The sequence below is a fragment of the Macrobrachium rosenbergii genome, chromosome 10 (assembly GCF_040412425.1).
Source record: "Macrobrachium rosenbergii isolate ZJJX-2024 chromosome 10, ASM4041242v1, whole genome shotgun sequence".
NCBI lineage: Eukaryota > Metazoa > Arthropoda > Malacostraca > Decapoda > Palaemonidae > Macrobrachium > Macrobrachium rosenbergii.
This window is the reverse complement of record NC_089750.1, coordinates 1632341-1645258: the sequence shown is the minus strand read 5'-3', so window position 1 is coordinate 1645258 and position 12918 is coordinate 1632341. Positions and strand designations below refer to the sequence as shown.

The 12918-nt window shown below is 38.2% G+C and overlaps 1 protein-coding gene across 4 annotated transcripts in view; it reads right to left on the bottom strand.

Moving 5' to 3' along the window:
- The window catches only part of LOC136842402 (uncharacterized), a 124177-nt gene that overhangs the window by 4035 nt on the left and 107224 nt on the right, over positions 1–12918 (bottom strand). For 3 of the 4 annotated variants that reach the window (XR_010854199.1, XR_010854200.1, XM_067109661.1), the window contains one exon: positions 3414–3523. The gene's annotated coding sequence lies outside the window, so the exon portion shown is untranslated. Of the gene's footprint in view, positions 1–3413; positions 3524–10401; positions 11130–12918 lie in introns of those variants that run through there. The other variant, XR_010854198.1, reaches the window with a different exon arrangement.

Here is a 12918-nt window from a genome sequence, read left to right as displayed (position 1 = left end):
TATAAATCAGCTCTTGCTGGGCAAAAGAGAACATTTTACCAGACACTGAAAACCACTGAAAAGCAACTGCTTAGATACAGGTCAAAAGAAATGATACTTTATATTACCAGGAACTGAAACCAACCTTTGGCCCAAAAGTTCTGATAAAATATTGAGACTGGTCTGATGGGAATAACAGTTTTACCAGGCACTGAAGCAGCTTCTTTGAGACAATTCAGGAATAACACCCAAAAGTTTTACCAAACCTTAGGGCCAAAAATTCAGAAAAAATGTTTTGGACTAGTTTTCAAGCTCAAACAGACTTACAATTTGTTGGGAAAAAAAGTTTCACCAGACACTAAAACCAACTGTAGGACCAATTCTAATATATTTTAAGACTATGATTTATCCAAAAATTCTTAAAAAATATTCTGAATTATTATACTGAGACTTGCCATAATGTCTTCATAGATTGCAGAGTAGTAAACATCTCATCTCTGAAGCTGAAAGGTTCAGACTGCACTGCAAGGTAGTCAAAGATTTTTCTTCACCTCTAAAATTTGTAAGTTCTGATTTTATAAAAAAAAATTTGTTCTTACTTTTGTTGATTTTCCCATCTCACGTCTCATCTGAAAAGTGTTGGCTTTCAATGAAATATATATCATCTGATAATGGTGCTGAATTGAGTGAATATTTTCCAAAGCACGTTTCGGCTCACACCTGCAGAAAAGTTGATATTCCAACTTCACACCATCCCATAACTCTACTCTTATTTCATGGTCAGATGAACAATACCATGCATGAGGCAAATGTGTACGGAACTATACTCGGATTAGGAATGGGATCCTTGTAAACATTCACTTGCACTTTGTAGAACTGGGATCCAGTACAAGAGCAATAATGATACGTCTTTAGTAGTTAAGTTAGGTAAGTGTTTGTAAGAGCCTTTAAACTGGTTTCAACACTTGACTACAGCATCACTGATACATCAGAGGACGTGATGAAGGTGACAGCCTTAGTGATTGTTTCCACTTTTTAGCACCTTGGATTTCCTCCTCTCAGTCTTTCTGGCTTTTCCATAACAAAACATCTTGTACAGAACTCGAGACACAGAGTTGTGTGGATTGCAGACACAGCACAACAAAGGATGGGGTGAAAGATACATCATATGCTCTCAGAGCAATCATCTCCGTCTCATGGCATTTTGGCCTTCTTCCTTGTCCTTTCAGGCCTTAATCATTTGCAATTATCTAAATACTCCATGCACATTAAATAATCTTTCTTTTATCACCATCCTATGTAGGCGTCTCTTCTATCAGAAAAATCATGGCTATGTAGAGTTTAAGTTGGGTACCATGGTTCCCCGAAAAGAGTTCAGAATGCTTTCTTTCTCAGTCATCCTTTCTGGGCATCTCCTCCATGCAAGTAATGTTTCTGTTGTCATTCTTGCAATTATCCACTTGATGGTGTAGTTGTCAATTCTGTCATGTCTGGACAAGTCAGCCAAACCCTGTTTCACCAATTTGTGTGTCCTGTTACATTTCAGGTCGTCACCTCAGTCTTTGTCCAAATCCAGCAATTGTTGCCTGCCACGTCTGCTGACAGAAAGGAAACTATTTAGCTTGCATACAACATACTTCTGTTTCTCCTTCGTTCTCTCAGTTCCACTATCATGGCTCTGACATCTTTCAAGATCCGATGATATAAAGATAGGAATCAATCAGGTTCCTGATTTATTCAGATCCTGGGATACCTAGGACTCTTTTTAACTTCAAAAAGACTATCCTGACCTCAGAGAAAAGTAGATAAAGCACCACAAATATTCCAGATTTCTCCAACTCAAAACTGAAGAGATCAAATGTTACTAAACTAGGCTTTATCACCCTTCCTCCTGTTCAAGAACGTCCTCCAGCAATCATACCCACCCAAGGATGCCTCTTGACGAGAAGAGCACTCAATACAGATGTTGGCTTGAATTATATTCTACCTGCACGAGGCAAAAACAGAATGAGGACCCGCAACGCTTGAAACCCTGAACTTTCCACAGGATCATTATCGATTTCTGGGCAAATGTCACTAAAGTACAGATACCAGGAAAATAATAATGATTTCAGAAAAATTAATGGGCACATATGAACAATCCAGTCAGAAGCAGTAGTGGGTGTTGCAACAGCACTGATTGAACGTCTTGCAGTACACTGCTCGTGATACAAGCACAAGAGGGCACTTCCAAAAAGCACGCACCACTTACAAGAGTGTCAAGTAGTGTCAGAAAAGCAATCACTGTAAGGACAGTATTTAAAACTTAAAATGTAATCACAAAAGGCATTGCTTATCAATACTACAAAAAAGGAACTGCTTAAACAGCATTCACCACTTCAATACAGCTGGAAAAAAAACAGCATACTGTTTCATTCATAAAGCAATCAGAAAAGACACTGCATAATGGTCAACACCACTGGAAATGTAGTACGAAAAAAGGCGTTGCATCAACTCATATTCAAATTGCAACCACCCCCCCGAAAAAATAGCTAAGTATACCTTGGTTTAACCAGACCACTGAGCTGATTAACAGCTCTCCTAGGGCTGGCCCAAAGGATTAGACTTATTTTACGTGGCTAAGAACCAACTGGTTACCTAGCAACGGGACCTACAGCTTATCGTGGACTCCAAACCACATTATAGCGAGAAATGAAGAGCATTACTTTTAATATGCACGTGTAGTGTTGACAATAGCTCTTGCCTGCTCTTCCCTAAATGGCAAAACAGTCCCAAGGAATTAGCAACTGCTATAAACCACGACATGAACCACAAAAATCTCAAATTACATCATCCAAAAGAACTATGAAGGGAAAAAATATTATTTCAGTAAACCATTTAATTAACTGAGTACTTTCAGCCACCAACATATCTACACAGAAAAGGTTGGATGATGTTTATTCTTAGTGGCATGAAATATTGCCAGGGAGAAAAACCTCTTCAAGAATACCTCGAAACTCGGTGCCCTTGCTAAATATAATTCACATGTACAATAAGGTTTTTTCCACAGTATGAACACAGTGCTGTGATATACACCATGGGAATTCTTTTATAAATGTACATGATTAGGCTAACCTTGCTAAAAACAGGATGTTACCGTCATAAGTGTAAAATAAAAAACTCAATAAATTTGACTGAAGCACATTCTAACGAACACAATCTCATTTACAATGTTTTCAGTATTTTTTTAATCAAAAATACAAACAATGACAATTAAATTCTTGACTGAAAACTTTTATTGCCGCAGCAATATCAGTTTTTCACAGACATTTAAGAGGTTAATGAACATCACAGAGAGAAAATTATATCCTATGGAGAATGCATTAGTTAAAAGCATTTCCTTTCGAAGCATCTTATCAAATGAAAAAAAAAAAAAAAAAGTTTTGTTCGCGTACCTTGTAAGCCTTGAAGAGTTTCTAATACCTGTGGTACCCTGAAGGAAATGAGACTTCGGAATGTACAATGATCGATCGGCTTTCCTCGTCCTAATTGCCACCAATTATGCCTGTATCAGAAATAGGTGAAAAAAATATTATAAAGCAGTACTGTACTTTGCAACATCAGTAAATACAAAATAAGCCCACTATTTCTGAATGGCAGCTTCTCTGATAACACCATAAACCTCACAGTCAGTCATAACCTTTACTCTAGTGGCCACAGTTCTCATATGGCCTCTCACTAAGAGGAGAGGAGGTATAATTGCTCATACAACAGTTTTCCCAGCAAAGTCTAACTACTGTACAGTAGTTTCCCACAAGAAGATTCTCCTGTAAGTACTACGTCTTGATTCCAGTCAATCTATAAGTACTAAGTCAATGACAGCAATCAATGTAAATATTAGGTTTATAGACGCTAATAAATCTCTATAATGACAATAAACAATATAATGGACAAAGGATAATAATTGCAGCAGTTTACCAAAATGGAATATATATGACAAGTTAATGATCAATACGAAACATACTGGTTAATGTACGAAAAGGCATAAATCTTTTCCATGCCATAACATATTTTCATAATTCTCTATCCATCTTACCGAGTGAAAGTGCCACAAAGTTAATACATAAGATCAGGCACCTCTCCAGTTTTCACTTGCAGAGTCTCACCTTACGTGGACGAAGGTCCGATAAGACTGAAGAGAGTCTTACAATTTTTTCAAGGGACTCCATGAATCTTTTCCCTCAGTTCCTTAACACATGATTACAACCAAGAACCTGCAAACATAGCAAACTTTGACCGACTGGGGTCTTACTATTCTGAAATGACAGGAAACTGCTTCGAGAACTTACAGGCCATCAGTGGACTGGGCATGTTATCGAAGCAGGCAAATCCAAGTCTCTTGGGTAGGAGTGTCTGGTGGCAGACAGCGGGTATCAAAATTTTGTCCGTGCCCTTGACAGACCAACCCAATAACGCTGCTACTGTTGAACCCTTGATAAAGACATTTATCAAAGCAGGGTATATAATATTCAGCGTCAATTGTTATGGCTAAAGACAGTTGGTTAGTAAAGAATGACCAATATGCTTTTAACCATATGAACTTTACAATCTCCCATTAGTGATAAGGTACGACCTTCAGCCTCGGAAACTAAAGCAAGCAATCACTTTAAGGTATAGGTTAAAGGGGCCAGGGTAGGCCAAGCTCCCAGTCAGGTAGGATGCTGCAACTTAGGACAGATTAGGTTAGGTTAAGAAGTATTCATTTTAACTGGGAATTTCTCAGCATTTCAAGGAATGAAAAATACAAAGCGTTTATTTATCCAACTATTTGTCGTGTGTTTTGAATATATTTTACCATTACCATTGATGACACGCACCTGGTTTAGTTTTTCCCCACCAAAAATCCCTGCTTTCCAACAACTGTTAAAGGTATGGGTTGGGGACACAAAAATGGGTGTTTTGCCCCATCAATGATAGTAAAAAACACACAAACCACAGCACAAACAGTCTGAAAATGAATGCTTCATATTTCAGGAGAGAAAATGCCAACTCAAATGGATACATCTTAACTTGACCTGAATCAGAGCACAGCACCCTACCTCTAAAACTTGGTTTTTCTTTGATAACACTACCCATTACACAGATAGCTCATAAGTTTCTAAGTACTTTTCCATTCTTTCTGAACAATAAGACTTCACACTTGACAGAGGTTTGTCACGTCCAGTGAAGGTTATGGGAAATTTGGCTTGTACAGTATTCGCGATAGCTAAAACTAAAATCCATGAATACTTAAAACCCTCTAAAAACACTTAGAACTGCCCATTTTGATAGTTTAAACACAAGAAAAACCCTGTAAAAAGGCTTATACCTGAGTATTTTAATAGTTTTATCACAAAAAGTGCATTTATTCATGAAAATCATATGCAAATACAGTAATTAGTGAATATTTCTCAGTGAAAAATACAGCGAATTTTCCACAGAGAAAATTGTTCCACAGAGAAACCCGCGAATGCGTGAGTCCGCGAATCATGAGAACACGAATACAGGGGGGTTTACTGTATAAAGAACCTCTGAAGGCAAGGATTTATAAAGATCTCTCAGACACTGCAAGATTATTCCATCTTCATCTAAAGCTATGACAGCTATATTAAGTGCAAACCTTCACTAGTGAAAAACAGATGTCTGAAAATATGTACTTATACCTAGAAATGAGTGCTAAATGGAACCATTTCACTGGGTGACGCAGGTCGAGCCCAGAAATATGTACAAACTTTGAAATTTGAGAAATCAGTGTCTTCTTTACATGAGAAGTAACATAAAATTACCTAACATGGCATCATGATATGGATGGTGCATAAATAAGCAAAATACCCTGAGTATGTGCACTATTCATACAAGAAAAAGTCAAGAATCTCAAATATTCTTAGGATGTTTAAGATTAACCGGGACAAAGATAATCCTCATGACAATCAACTTTTTCAACATATTCCTCGAGATATAAAAACACTGCAATTGTTGTCACTCATTCATCACTGGTGTTTACTGTAATTCCATCATAACTGGAAATAAATTTATCCTCCATTGATGACAAATTAGTATCAAATCAAAAAGTTTTGAGCATATATTTTTCCCAACTGCTCATCTTATGGACTGTGTTTTTGACCATCACCATTTGGAGCGTATCACAAATTTTTGTCCGCCCCTTACCCACACCTTTAACAATTATGGAACGTGAAGTGGGGAAAGCAAGGTTTTTTGGTGGGGATCAAGAAAAATGTGTAAAAGACACCAACAACAATTGTGAAACTGGCTCGGATCAAAAGAGAAGCAGCTGGGAGAAATATATGCTTTATGATCTTTGATTAGATATTAATCTGCCATGCTATGGCTAAAAACTATAATCCAACAATTGTTCCCCTAAATTTTGGGTAAGAAAAATTACTGTAAATGGAAGGTTTAATTCCTCATGAATACAGAATTCAACATCAGAAATTTGGCATTTTTTTCCTAAGGGAATACCTGGAGCAAGTGAATAAGTTGTTAATGTATTTACAGTACAGTACCAAGAATCATATGAGGGCTTGCATTGTACTATATTTTAAGTTTTGAAGGTGTTTCATTATTTCTTTGATATGTGATGTTTAGTGGATGCTATAAACAACTGCATGTGGACAATTTTGTCCTATTTTTTTCCTAAAAGTTTCAAAACTTTTCCTATACAGTAGCACATCAAACTTAATGGATACTCTGTGAATCTAGCTTTGTAATAAGTAACAAAGACCCTCTATCATAGCCTGTTCTTGAATATTTCCTGGATATCTCACAGGGAACGGCAATTACACGCTGTTCCTAACCTAAATAAACCTGTACTTCACACTTAACATTCAAGTTATGAGATTTATTAAAAGCTGCACAACAGCAAAACGGCAGCCAAGCGAAAAATGATGAAAATAATGGAGCTGGTAAGTAGAAAAGTCCACTAAGCTGATGCCTGTTAAGCCGAGATGTTACTAATATCCATTTTAGCGCTGGCCATCAGGTTTATATATATACTGTACTGATAATTGAGAATTGATATATTTTTACGCAATATAAATTTGTAAAATGACTTTATCCACCTGGAAGTCACCTCTTACACAGATAAATGCCTCTCTTCTTCAATCACAGTTCGGTTAACTTTAGTGAATTACGGCGACTAGGGCAAAGGGAACAAATATGTGTGCCTTATAGCTGTAGGCTACCTCCTACCTTAAGGCAAGGAATATGCTACGTGCAATATTAAGGAAGTGATTAGGGGTGCGTACTTGCCAACTTGGACCTGGTGTGCAAGGTCAAGTCAGGTGGAATTTCTGTTATTTTGATTTTATGATTTATAGCCTTCTTGGTCAGGCAGGTCCTGGTACCCTAAGTCAGGTCGTGTTAGGGACGTTAAAAGAAATGATGCATCTGTATTAATGGCTGCGATGTGATGTCTTTGTGTTTATGACATGTTTTTACTGCTACTGATCATGAATATGAACCATACAGTGATTACTTGAGCTTAACAGATGCCTGAGAAATAGGTTTTCATTCATACTTTTTTATATGTGCAGCATACAATACACTTATGTATTTTTCTGACTGCTTATCTTGTTGTTTACGCATTTCAGACCAGTCCTAGATGTGCAATTCACACGAATTTTGTTTTACCCATCCTGAAATAACTCTGGTTTTACACTGAGGTCCCCCCAGTAACTGTTACAAACAGTGGGCTGGAGAAATACAAAATAAAAAGGAAAGGATGGCACTAACAATGAGTCAGAAATGCATATAATATGAAATGGTTCATGTAACTGGTGAGAAAATAGAGTAATATTATAGTAATAATAACAAAAAAAAGGACAGCCCTTGTCAATGGAAACAATCTCTATCTCATTTCACACCTTGCCCAAGTATCCTGACAAGCATGCATCATAAACTTGTCACGTTCCATATAATTATAATGATTACAAAGCCTGGTAGAGGGGTAGTGCCATCAGCGGACCTCATGTGGTGCACTGCGAGCACTAGACTACTGAAGGGTATTTACAGTGCCCCGTTGACCCCTAACTGAACCCATTTTTTAGCCTTTGACTTCATTTCCGCTAACCTTCTTCAATCTTGCTTTCCAACCTCTTTTAACTACAGTGAACCCCCGTATTCGCGGGGGGTGAGTTACCACAGCCCGCCCCCCCGCAAATAGCTAAAATCCGTGAATACTTAAAACCCCTCTAAAAACACTTAGAATTGCCCATTTTGATAGTTTAAACACAAGAAAACCCTGTAAAAATGCTTACACCTGAGTAATTTATTAGTTTTATCACAAAAAGTGCATTTATTCATGAAAATTATATGAAAATACAGTAATTAGTGAATATTTCTCAGTGAAAAATACCGCGAATGGGCGAATTTTCTGCAAATAATGGGTAAATAAGTTCTACAGAGAAACCCGCGAATGTGTGTCTCCGCGAATCATTAGAACGCGAATACGGGGGGGTTTACTGTACACTGGCTTTTAACTTTCACCCCTTGTACTTCATCTTTTTTATTTTCTAGGTCTCTCTATCTTGCTGTCTAACCACTCCAGCTCCCTGTAAACAGTTTCTTTGGCTAAGAATATTTGAAGTTCCCAGCACCTGGCTTCTTACCCTAGTCTAAATGAGTTCAGGATGGTTAGGCCGTGTTATTTTTGGCTGTGAACCTGTCAGACCGTCACAACTTTAGGCCCTATGAAGTTTAGGCCGTAAGACATGGCAAAAGCTTCTTGGGATGCCGTGTTTAGTACCAGCCCCTCAGGGATCAGAGGGAATGTGTACCTCACCCCACCCCCCGCGAATAGCTAAAATCCGCATATACTTAAAACCCCGCTAAAAACACTTTGAACTGCCTATTTTGATAGTTTAAACACAAAAAAACCTCCAAAAATGCTTACACCTATATATTTTAATAGTATAATCACAAAAAGTGCATTTATTCATGAAAATATGAAAATACAGTAATTAGTACTTATTTCTCAGTGAAAAAACCGTGAATGGGCGAACTTTCCGCAAATAACAAGTCGATACGTTCCAGAGAAATCTGCGATTGGGTGAGTCCGCGAATAGTGAGACCGCGAATAGTGAGACCGCAAATATGGGGGCTTACTGTACATACATTTTGGCCGTTTGCCAGTTCGGATGTTACGGTCTAGATGACTTAAGGCCAAAACGACCACGACCCGTCTAAAGTCCATGAATCCAATCCCAATCCCTGCAAAGTCGAAAAGAAACGGCTGATATACAGGCTAACCAGCCAAGCGTAAAAAAACAAAAAAAAATATAGGCCATCAGAGAAAGTACAGTAACTCTACAGAAGACCTTCGCTAGGAGATAGCCTGGGCTACCATTTACCAATGATATTTTTGCACTAAATGAGGTCATTTTAAGTATCAGCTCCGCACCTGTTTTTACCTTTGGAAACTGGTTTTTTCTACACTTTTAGGGCTTCTGATACTGGCGATGCATTTGTTTGTTGTCGGCCAAATGGAACGTCCCTTTGCCGTGTTTAGTACTGGCCCGGGGGTACCCATACGTTAACAAGTTATTGCACTTGCCGGACAGAATATGAACCGTTCGAAACAGACATACCCGTGAAGATCACACATGGAAACCCCTTGTTGGATGGACTGCAGGGGTTAATTTACAGGTTAATTACATTAGTGTGAAAATACCTGAAGGTTAAATCCATAATTAGCAACCAAAAAACTATAGAAAAAGTCAAGTTAGCAGGAAATCGCCGCTGCGGAGCTACTACTTAGATCTACCCTAAATAATATTAAAATGGAGGATAAAACTTTGCATTAGCTGCACAGCCTGATTCCCACTGCCAGTCGTCGACCGGGACAGGTTCCTCATACGTAAATAGACATAACTTTCTCTATGATGCCAGATCTTGCCTACCTGACCTAACTTAGGATGACATGCCCTGACCTGGCCGATGGGAGGAGGGGGCGCGCCTCCACCTGCCCCCTCGCCCCCAACCAAAAAGGCAACAGGCACAATACATGTCAGATCATTTGAGAAAATTCGTCTTTTATGTTTAACCTATCGTAGTTCTACCATTAACGATTTTTAAAGTGGGTAAAATACGACCGTCTGTTAAAAAAAATACGCGGATTGACGTCATAAAGCAGAAATGTACTTTCTTTAAAAGTTACAGATCTGGGTCCCCTTCAAAGTACTCTCCTCCCCAATGCACGCACTTATCCCAACAAGTGTTTCCACTCGTTGAAACAGTCCTGAATCGTCTCAAATCTTCTTCCTTTCTCCTTCGTCTTCTGAGTTTCTCGGGGAACAAGAAAAATCTTCAAGGAGCAAGGTCAGGTGAGTAGAGCAAGGGGGGTGGTAGGGGAAAGAACAGTGATCGAGTGTTTGGCCAAAAACTCACGAGTCATGAGGGCTGAATGGGCTGGAGCATTGTCGTGATGGAAAAACCAGTCGCCACTCCTCCACATTTCTGGCCTTTTACGACTGATGGCGTCCCTCAGACGTTTCAGAACTCAGTGTGGCAAGTCTGAGTTCACTGTGCAGCCTTCAGGGAGGTACTCGTGGTGAACTATTAGCATCGAAGAAAACTGTCAGCATAACCTTGACCTTGGATCGAACTTGACGAGCCTTTTTGGGTCTGGGAGACGTTTCACCCATCCACTGGAACGACTGCACCTTCCTTTCAATGTCAAAAACCATAAACCCATGATTCACCACCTGTCATGATCCTGGACAAGAAGTTATCATCTTCTGAACGATCGAGCAGTTCCCGACGAACCCGGACGCGATGGGCTTTTGGTTCGTCCGGCATCAGGCGTGGCGCAAGTTTCGCAGCAACGTGGCGCATCTTCAATCTTTCTGTCAAAATCTCGGATAATTCTACATATTAGCTCCGCGCCTGTTGTTACCTTTTCAACCGGTTTTCTCCACACTTTTAGGGGTTCCGATACTGGCGGTGCATCCGTTTGTTGTGGGCCAAATGGAATGTCCCTTCGCCGTGTTTAGTGCTGGCCCGGGGTGGGGTGGGGTGTGGGGCTACTCATACGTTAACAAGTTATTGCACTCGCCGGACGGGATATGAACCGTTCGAAACAGACGTGCACCGCATACGGAAACCCCTTGTTGGATGGACTTCGGGGGTTAATTCTAGGTTCAACCTCCATAACGGCACTCCTAATATTCTGAAGTAAGTGGAAACAACACTGATTTTGATCCAATCACGAGTCGGTAGAGGATTGATTGATTTATGGTTACTAAAAATGGCGTCACAAAGACAGGAGAGGAAGGAAAAGTATCAGTAATAAAGGAACTTACTGACTGTAAAGAAAATTTTAGCTCATGTATCTTCGATTTTGTACAACCGAAAGTAGTAGTTTGGATTTTGGGGGCATTAGCTGATTTTATCACGTCGTAAGACCCAAGGGACCAGTTATTTTATCAGTACTCGTATTCTTCAATTTTTCGTATATGTTTATTAATTGTATTCATATGAATAAAGTTAGTTTTTAACTCATTTCCCTTCTACCATACCCCAATCAAATTTTGCAAACTATTTCGCAGGCTTATTGCTAAATTCCGTAGTGAATATAATTTTTTTTTTTAAATATTTCGAAGAGAATTCGGCCTTGACACACCTCATCAAGGTAAGGGGTATGAGCACATTTGGCCACACCCAAGGGATAAACCCCTGTCTTGCCTTCACTCGAGGTCACCCTTCAAGTCTCCTTGCTAATGCCATTTTATTCTAGTCTATCTACATAAAAGGAGTCTCGAATTTCAAAGACATCGTCCATTCCTTGATCTGTCTAATTATGAATACTGTCTCAGAGTAAAATCCATTTGCAGTTTTGTCCAACTACATAAGCCATTTTGAAAGCTACAGAACAAATAATTAAAATGATATACAGTTAACATACAGCTAGCATGCTATCCGGAAGACATTATCACAAACTATGAATGAGACAGGTTCTGGTGCGGGGCTGTAGTTCTTATAACAAAAGCCGAACTTATATTGGCCGGACCTCTTTGCTACAGAAAGAAGCGATGGCAGTATTTTGATGCTTTGATTACAGAACTAACCTATAAAAGTCAATCGTGGATTTTTGGTGATCACGCAATTTACCCTTAGATGTCAAAGAAAGATTTCTGGACTGAAATATATGAAAATTAATCTGCGAACGATTTTTACCATCTTGCTATTTAGTTTCGGTTCATTTTCTCGAGTTCCTATCTCCTTTAATCCTTATTTTCATTTCTTCAGTAACTCCAAATTTTTTTTTATACACAGGAACAAATCTCTAAGGAAAAATAAGATAAAATCATTTGTTCATTTTTTTCTTTAAATGCGCAGTCATTGTGCTTATGTGGAACATTTTAAGGAAATGATTGTAAATGAGTACTTGTTAAATGCTTTTCCCCGTATTCAGAAGCGGATCGAGGAAAATTTCCTGGGCAGGCCACCAATTTTCAAATTATAATATATATATATATATATATATATATATATATATATATATATATATATATATATATATATATATATATATATATATATATATATATATATATATATATATATATATATATACATACATACATACACAGTATATGTAAATTATCTTTTTCTAAAAATTTTATTATTTCTATAATAGATTTTATATTTTTCCCCATTTTTATATGTCTCATTTAAGTTATTATTTTCTAAATCTTCAGTATTATTATTTTGTCATTACTTTTCATGAAGGATCCGTTTGTGCACGTATTCATAAAACATCTGTTTATTGAAGATGCCATGATTTTGTAAAATTCCCTGATGACTCAAGAGAGTTAAGTGCTTTTGGTACCACGCACTACAGCAAACCGGTTCAAGTAAACAAAATTTCCTATTTTTTTTTATAGTATCTAAATACTTTTCCAC